Source organism: Passer montanus, unplaced genomic scaffold (assembly GCF_014805655.1).
Source record: "Passer montanus isolate IOZ18808 unplaced genomic scaffold, ASM1480565v1 scaffold6, whole genome shotgun sequence".
NCBI classification, from domain to species: Eukaryota; Metazoa; Chordata; class Aves; order Passeriformes; family Passeridae; genus Passer; species Passer montanus.
Window position 1 is genome coordinate 10106375 of NW_024371037.1, and position 10008 is coordinate 10116382.

Consider the following 10008-nt stretch of genomic DNA (forward strand, 5'->3'; position numbering starts at 1 on the left):
ACAGGAGAAGAGGGAGGTATGCTTGGCTTTTAGTGGGAGAAAGAAAGAGACCACTGACATCAGTCTGAAGGCCTTCACTGCTGCTGACTTAAACCAAAATACTAGAGAAAAGAAAGGTTTTCGCAATGCTGGGAAAAACTGTGAATTAATTTGAGTAATGTTTATTAGTCAAAAAAAGAGGTAAAAGCCAACAATATGCTGGAAAAGTATAGATACGATTATTCAATAGAAATTTGAGGAAATTATCCTAGCACAGTCCAAGAGACTAATGAGTCCATATTAAGAAAATGGCACAGTGCAGGTCACCCTATTATAAAACAGGATATTACAGAAATGGAGAAGGTGCGGCTAAGGGCAAGCAGAGTGCCACAGCAACACAATGATCTTAGTTATTCAGAAAGGTTAGAGAAACAAGATCCATAAGCTAGGGAAAAGAATTAAAATTAAGATAGACCCTCAGCAAAGTCAGCCAGAGTATTTTATGCAATAGGTATAACATCTTTGAAGACAATACCTACAAGAGGATATTTGAACTCCTATCGCTACAAAGTAAGGCCATTGTAATTTACACTTGTTGTTTTGGTTAATGTATAGTAAGTACTACATAGAGTAAGAGTAATGATAAAACAGATTTAAGTGACTTAAAATATAGACTAAATTATATGGATACTTCTTGAGGAATACCTGAATATTTTTACAACACCCCTGAAAGTCTTTTAAAAACATGTGACCTGATATATCTAGCTAAACTCACAGTCAAATTTGGGTTTGGGATAGGCCAAACAGTAAGACAGAAAATGTTGCATAAACACAGAGAGGAGTTAAGCAGACAGGCTTTATGATTTTATTAGTGTAATTCAGCCTTCTATAAAATAATAAGCTCGTGGTGTTTTTTTAAAAGAATGAGCAGACAATGGATTACTGCAAAAACATTATCTACAACTATAGATTTAGTTGAAAATATCCTGTTTTTAGCATTGAGTCAACAGTAAAAAAAACATCCTACCACATTGCTCCTTCACAAGGCATGAAAGGGAATTCTATTCACTAAAGGTACTCCTGGTTTCATGAATGAAAACAATTGAGACTTTTATGAATATAAAAACTTTCATATTGATTAGTCCAGATTATTGTCTATACCATTTAGAACAGCATTTTTTACACGTAGCAGGTTTTTAATCCATAATTTTTGAACAGGTCTATAATTTGGAGCAATGGTAGTCTTCACGCTGGAGAATACGCATGAAGGACACAGGTATGTAATCCTAGAAATACAGTGTCAGTCCAAAGGATAAGGAGCATTCAATAAGTAGTTTCAACATTGCCTTTTCAGCAAGCAAGGTACATTCTCTGTACATATTAGATCCCTGATAATTAGTCTCATCTATCTGTAATATGATCAAGATACAGGGACTGCGTATGACCTCTGGTGTGGAGAGAATATATTTAATTTGTTATTAAATTTGTAAAATTTTACTAATATCATTACTTAGAAAATGTTTATCTTAAAAAAAAATGTTTTTAAAGAGTCAATGAGATAGCATTGTATTTAGAGAAAAAAGATTAACTTATCTATTTAGATGTTTCTGCAATTACTGTCATTGAAAAAAAAGCATATTAAGAAGAATTAGAATTTCATTGTGTGCTTGGGAATTAGATATCAGAAGGGTATAAATAGGTTTGAAAAAGAGCAAACCCATGTATTTGGGGAAAAAAAAAGTGATCACTTAAGAATCCATGGTGTGCATCTGAAAATCCCATTAGAGACTGTCAAGCTGCATTGGTCAGACAAAAAGAATATGAAATGGGGCCAATTAATACGATGCTGTTGAGTGCATGGCAATAGCTCCTAGTTCCTGATTTACAGAGGAGAATACAGCTGAGTGGAAATGATTTTGATACATTTGCATTTGCGGCTGTAAGTCAAATTCTACGTAAAGAGATCTAGCAACCACTGAGAGGTGACTATAGCCCAGGACTCCCAGTCCAGAGCCTGGGATGATATTGCTGGTTCTGCAACTGATCTTTGTGATGACCTTGACCAGATCACTTATCTCTGTAAATGTTTCATGCACTGAGTATTGTTATACCTTGTTCTATTAACATGCCTATATATGTTGATTGTAAGCCTTTAGAGTCTTCTGAAGAATGGTTTACTTACTGAGTTTGTACAGTCTGCAGCAGAATGAGCCTGTGATCTCCTCTGGGGAGAATTTAAATACCACAAAATCATGCAAGCAGTAGAAGGACCATGACGCAGAAATGGAGAAAATCAATGGGATTTGGGGATCAGGGAATTTTAAACTAAAGGACTTCCAGATATATAGTTTCCTCACACTGAAATAGCTCCTAATCTGATTCAAAATTTGATTTATTTGCTCAGTATGTTTCCATGTCCTTGAAACAATTAATTTGTGACAGTTACACATTTTCACTGAATTTTCTCAAACACTGAATGGTAGGTCTCTAGTGCTACTAAAAACCCAGATATTTTTGTTTCTTAATTGAGGAATAATTAGTGTTCTACCTAAACAGAAGCAGTATCATCTTCAGAGCTGTGGACTCTTCTGCCAAAAACATGGTTCAGAGGACTCTATCCTCAAGCATCAGCAAAATGAAGTTATCTGTTCATCCTCCTCCAGGCTGTCTGGACTCTTCTTCACATCCTTTGTTCTTTTCATCATTTTTTATTATCCAGTGTGGTCAAAAATTTGATCACTGTTGAAATTACCACTCTGCAAGTCTTAAGGGGCTACTCAGCCAAAGATTATGGAGGCACTGTTTCCACAAGTACAGTCAGTCCATTGTATAGTCCCTTCTGTTATTGTACCATGGAGGATGGAAGCCTCAACAAGATATCTTGTTTTCACAGTGAGGTGCCCAGGCCAGACCAGTGGCTGGTTTATTTAAAGATGTTCTTCAGCTGATTTCCAGTGAACAAGTTCTCCCAGGCACCCGTCCCACTGAGACGTGTGCCATTCTAGCTACAGGGCTATTCCTCTTGGGCAGGCCTCCTGATTTCCAGTACATGACTCTCAATCCTGCATGGGCACTGCCATGCAAAATTCCCATGGGATGGCACCTCAGCCTGGCAGAGCCAGACTGAGATTAAACCGCATCACTTTCAAAGGGTTTAATTTTAGTAACAGATAAGGAGCCTTTTGCTTGGGCAACACACCCCATTTCTTTCTTTTATCTTCTCTTTTGGAGGGTTAGAAGATGAGGAGGAGAATTGCATCCAGACTTTCATTTATCAGTGTTTTCCTATGCACTATTGTAAGTGTTCAGGGAGAGCAAGCCAAAGGAATGAAAACCAGACTGCAAGCACTGCCTTCCCAAAAGGCTTTCCCCCATATTTATAGCTTCTTCTGTTGACTCATCACTACAATACGACAAAAGACCATTTTGATCCTGACTTATTAATAGAGAAGAAAAAGGGATTTATATGCTATCTGGTTAAAAGATGTTCTAGTATTTATCAGCCAGTAGCAACTTTTAAATCCTCTGCTGAGAAACAGTTTAGTAGGCTGAATTTATCTCTGTTATTCAACACTAGAAGTAGCCTAGGAGAGCCTAGAATCAGTTAGGATATGTGAAAGAATAATTTTTGCTTTAGGAGGTCTCAGGTGGTGATCAGACAGATAGTCTATAAGCACTTTGTAAAGAAAAATGAAACTGATGACTATATGTTCAGACATCATCATGCTCTTTCTGCTGGGCTACTTAGCAACCTATTTTCAGTGCATAAATTCTACATGGTACCCTTCAAAATGCACTCAAAAGCATTTAACATTAATTTTCCCATCTTCTTCCCATGTTTATAGACTAGTTTGTAGATTCTAACCAGTTTCTTCAGTCGAAGTGAAAAAAGATTAGTTTGGAAGAATGAAAAACACAATGTGGTTCACCATTTTATATGTCTCTAATAAGCAGGTGTATGTTCTGGGTTCTGCCATCAGCATGAAACTTCATGTTTTTCACACTCATTTCATAGCTACATGTTGTGATGCTCAGACTTTAGGGTTTTGCTGTCTCATGAAGTTTCTTGTATACATGTGAGAGCCCATTTACGCTTCCAATAGGCGACCCTTGTTTCTCAGGTAAGTCAGCTGAGCAATAAAAACCAAAACACATAATCCTATAGTCCTAAACCCCAAAGAGATGCACCACAGTGTTTTCAGATCTACTGCGCTAATCTCATAAACAAGGCTCTGTCTTGCACTTGTAAAGCAAAACAACAGCATGACTGTGAGAACAGGAGTCCAGACTCAGACTGAGAACACCTAAGTTGGCACAACGTGTTTTAAGCCTCATTGTACAGCAGGTTGGGTCCCTCCAACATATCTATCTGTAGGGTGCCATTCTCCACTTCCTACACATTCAATGAAGAAACACAGCTTACTTTCCAAACAGTGTTCCTTTTGACTTTTAACTAAGCAAGGATAATGGAAGTTATTAATGTTAAGCCACTGACAAGTTAAAAATGTGACCATCATACCATAGTTATTGAAAATGCATTGAAAAAGTAAAATCCTAAGAAAAGAATAATACAATAAATAAAAGAAAAAGCTGTATAACCCCAAGAAAATAAACCAAAACTAAAAAAAACACAAACAAACTGCTACCTTATCACAACTTCATAATTTTATCTTCTGGTATAGACTTCTCCCACATATGTGGATTTGTTTTAAGCATCTGCAATTGCATGACTGATTTATTCCAACTGGTGGATTTAGACTAATTCTCTAATCATTAGGTATTTCCTGTGTGGAGAAATGCTGTCCCAATTACACTGGATGCAAGGCCTGTAGAAAATAGCACTTGGAGATGAAAAATGGCAGCCCTTGCCCACTCACTCCATTGGGCTTAATTTTGCTTTCCCTGCTATTTTCTACCACAAATCAGTGGATTAAAACAAACAAACAAAAAAAAACAGAAATATTTTTAATTGCACTTTTAAAGCAGTAAATATTTTAGTGATAGAATTTCAGTTTGAATGAAATGGAAGAGATGTTATAATCTTACTGCACAAAGGAAAAGAAGTTATATATAGAATGTGCATCTTAAGGACTAGAAGGTGTTGATTAGCATCATATTTTTATTTCACACAATGATGTGTGAACATTTCATAACAAAACTTGTAAGAAAGCAGAAGTTGCCTCATTTATGCAATTTTTATAAAAGTGAAACAGTCAGTGATTTGATTAAGACTAACAGAACATCTCATAGCTGTGCTGGACAGGGCAGATGAGTTTGGGATCACAGCCTTCTCCTCCTCTCCTCACCCCAGCCCTGCCACCAGCCTGCCTGCTGATCATTACAGTACATATTTTGCTACCTATTAAAATAAGCACCTTTGGAATAAGCAGATTGCTCATGTCTCCCTCAGCCCACTGGGGTACAGCTTGGCAAATGGTGCTGTTCCTCAGCAGCCGGGAAAAGCCTGAGCCCATGAATTGCTCTGGAACAGCCAGGGAGGAGATGAATCAAAATAATTCAAGGAAATAAATAATTGGATGGCTGAGGAAAAAGGAACGCCACTCACATTCAGAAAGTATTTGATAAAGGTGGACTTTTGAAACAGCTCTTTTTGTTTTGCATAAAAGTAAAATTGCCATCTCAGCTTTACTTCATCCTCACTTTGTGCCTGCCCAAGCTGAGTTTGTTTTTGTAATTGCAGGGAAAGGCTTTTCAGAGGCAAATCTGAGCGCCAGATGGAGAAGCTGAGGAAAGGAATTCCTCTCCTTATGCTTAAGTGGGCAACTGTGCTGGTAATGGGTATTTCAGATGAAATGTGTGGTTCTGCATGCTTGTTTATGCTGTGTTGAAGATCCTGTTATTGCTGTTGTTGGTGGATAATTTCATTTGACAATGTGGATTCATCTTTATGTATGAATTTACAAGTATAGAGTGAGAAGCATAAAAAAATAATACAGAACTGCTCATGCAGAGTCACAGCACACAAATTAGAACATTCAGTAGTTCAAAAATGCCAGGATAGACAACTTTAATCTTTCATAGCACCTCTGTATTTGTAAAGCTTTAGCTTTTTTAATGATGATGAACATGAGGAAATCAAACTTGCCAAATAAATGTAGTTTCAAAAACTTGGTTGCATGAGAAAGCAGAATATATTGCCCACATTTAACCAGTATTCCTGTAAATGTGTAATATATTATCAACATCTGCATTTTCTGTTCTAAATTCTACTGTAAGGTCGGGGAGTAAATGAAAGTCTGGCTGTAGTACCCACCTATGTCTGGGCTAAGCTAGTGTTTGTACGACAGGTGATGGGCCAGGGTGAAATGCTGCCATCTCCCAAACCCTTGACAGTACCCAACAAATTTTAAGAGATATTGGTTAGTTTGGTTTAATAAGTTGCTTTATGCTCTGTCTAGTTTTTGGAATGCAACTTACACTGACCAGACACCTGAAGAAAAAAGGCATAATGAAAACATTAAAAGTTTATTTTTATTTAGAGATTCCAGTATTTCTTTCCTGAAACATTTTCATTAATATGATAATATCATCTGAAGAAGGAGCAGAGCAAAATCCCACAATGTGATTAGAATTTTTTTTCTCTTTTCTCTTTAGATTCTCAGGTAAATGAAATTTCTTCTGGTTCATTGTCTTAATTAATTGGTCCTACTGACTTTACTAATCTTCAAATGTCACTTCTGATTTTTCCATCCCATGGTCCCTGCTTGCTCTCAGCAATGTGAGAAACTGGACTTTATGGCTTTATTCTACTATTTGAAATTATTCAATCTGCTGTCTCTTCCCATCTGAATAATTTAACAAGTATCCCACCTCCTGAATGGGGGAGGAAGGAGATGCTGGTTCACATCCATTTGGAATCAATGCTGCAAGTTGGCATGCAGTTTTACAGTAATTACAAGAAATCAACACATGTTGGGATGTGTTTGTTACACATTCCAGTAATCAAGTAATTCCAGTAATAAGATGTTATTAAAGTATTTATTTCCTTATAAAACATGAAAGTTGAAGTAAATTCTGAAAGGATTGCTACACATTTTAACTAAGAGGTATCCACTTATCAACAAATAAAATTCCATTAACTGGCTGTCAAACATAAGAATTATCTAACAGTGGAATTTGGAGTAGCTTCTTAAGCTACATAAAGATGGAAAACCAGAAAAAGTTGCCAGAATAAGTCTTGAGGTGAGACTCTTAAAAAAATTCAGGAGTTGCTTTTTACTTCCTATATAAAATATACTGGCCTTTTTCCCCTCTAAGAAACTGTTTAAATAAACAATATGGCAGAAATTAAATGAAAGGAGTTTTCCACAAGAAGCAAACCTGTAGAGGAACGATGCCCTGAAGCTAAATGGAAAGTGTAACAGGTAGCTGGAGAACCTCTGCCATGGCTCCAGTACTCCAGCTTGCCCAAAGGGAAATCCTACAATTAGAGGTCATAAATAAATATCCATAGATGCATTTCAGCATCTACTGAATTTTATTAATTATCACATGGTTCTGCTGGATATGAAGTTTACCCAGAGGTTATGAGTTGTGTACTCAGGTATAATGGTGATATGGCAATAAAATACTTGAGTTATTCCTGACACCAGAAAATAAAAGTGGGACAAAAGGTATTTATGACACAAATATTTAATTTCAGTGCCTGGCCTATAACCTTGTATAATAAAAAAATAACAATCCTGAAATAAAGTCCATAGATCTGGCTGTTTCATGAAGTACAGGTTGTCCCACTACACTGTACTGGATCTAACTGTTCATTGAAGAAATATGACAAAGGAAGCAACAGAAAGACCTTGAAAATCTTAATCTGTTTTTCCTTTCAGAGGAAGAGATTTCTTTAAAGACAGGAAAGATGCTACTGAAATACAAAATGAACCGTAAAGCTAGGCAGTGTTGCTTGATCTTGTTTTGACTCAGACAAAATAAGTTATTGTGAAGCTACTTATAAATTTATATTAGTATACTTATATATTTATATAAGTATACTTATATATACTTATATATTTATATAAGTATATTTATGTGTATATAAATATTATATATTTAGATACACACATATATAGATACAGGTATTAATGCTCACTTATTAAGAAAAGATACAATCTCAGTTTGAGATTGTATCTCAGGGACAAGGGAAAAATTAGATAACATGACAATGTTTATGTGGAAAATATGAGTTGATTTCTGTTAAATATAAAAAAGCATATGAAATATTATAGCACGACTTTATTTTTTTTGTCAGACATTTGCTGTAGGAATGTGAAAAATACACTCATGTTGGTAGATAGTGCCCATCCTCAGTTGCCTGTAGCAGGTGTACTAGACCTCAGACAGTTTGGAAGCCATAAGAACCTGCTGAAAAACTGGCCATGACACAACTCCCAACACAAAAAATAAAATAAAAACTTACCTTTAGCTTTTATTTGTGCTTAAGCTTTGATATGACACCGGTGGAGAGAATCTAATGAGAATATTAGACTTTGATACAGCAACTTAAAAATGTTCTTAACCTTTAGTAGTATTGTGTCCTTATTTTCTCACAGAAATATTATTACCATTTGATTTCCTCATTCTGATCTAAGGTATTTTCTATCATTTAGCCCCAGACTATGTCTATGCCATGAGAGACAAACTTCCCTTTGATACATAAGTTGACATATTAGTTTATTTGCCTACATACTCAAGGTTTTTTGCCTTCAGGCACCTTCAAAAATTTTACCTAAATGAAGAGTATTCACTGAAATAATTTATAGCCACTGTGTGCTTTTGATCTGTATGAATACTTTTCACAGATTTTACTGATGTTTCAGGCATAGAGCGTTAAATTGGACTGTAACAATAAATGCATCCCCATTCATTACTGCCTGACTACACAATGGACAAAAAAAAATCTTATTATAATTCTTAAAAGTTTAAACATTTTTTTCAGACTAGCAGCCTTTCCTCTCCCCAACTTTCCTGCTCAATATGAATTTCTTACTCTGATTTTTTACTTCTGATTCATTCAGTCTTCAATAGCTTCAAATAGAAACGGTAAAACTTGCAATATAATATTTTAATTTATATTAGTACTAATAGGAACTATTAGTATTGTCTGGCTTGTTGTTTCCTGGCCCATTCTTTACTTTGGTTAGAAGAAATACTGGAAAGGTTTTTGGCAGCATCTGACTAACATATACAGCCCATTCTGTCGCAATTTTTGTTTGTTTGTATTCTTCAATTTCAATACATGAGTTTTTGCTTCTCTTGATTCTCAGAGATTTAACATTTACACATTTTATTGAACATCACAATTTTATACTCCATGTCTCAGATATGTAATTAAAGTTAAAATGCACATTTTAAGAAATGCTTGTAAATTAATTTTGAAAGTCTGCTAGGGGACACCTAGATAACATTCTTCATACACATGGTTGTATAGAAGGCAAATTACTGAAACAGCCTGACATTCATCTCAGGTCACCATAGTCTTGTTATTTATGCACACCAATTATAAATAAAATTAAAGTTTGAAGGACGGTAGCTGTTGATTTTAGGGTCTTTTTCTTTAACTGTGAAGGGATTTAGGAGCTCAAATAAGTCCCTTGAGTATTATTCATTCTTCTGATGGGATACGTGACCAATTTTCCATTGATTCCCCCTGACTCTTCTGACCCATAAACATTATAAATCTGTAATAAATCTCAAGCCCAGGCTCTTCTGTCCAGTTTGCCACTAGGGCAGGTCCAGAATGCAGTAATATTACCATCTTCCATTATATAAATTTTTAGGACAGTATGAAACAACTGTCAAAGAAAATTTTACTCCCTTCCAGTGAGAGAAAACAGCTTTTTCCTCCAGACTGTATGACAAGGCTGGAGATGCAACTGAAGAGTGGCAAGATCTGAGAAACAGGTCTGTAATGCTCCATCCTCTGACTGCATATTACACAGGGATTCTCACCAAACTGGTCAGACACAGAGTGGCCCAAATTTCACTTCCTTCCCACATGTTCGTTAGTGGCTG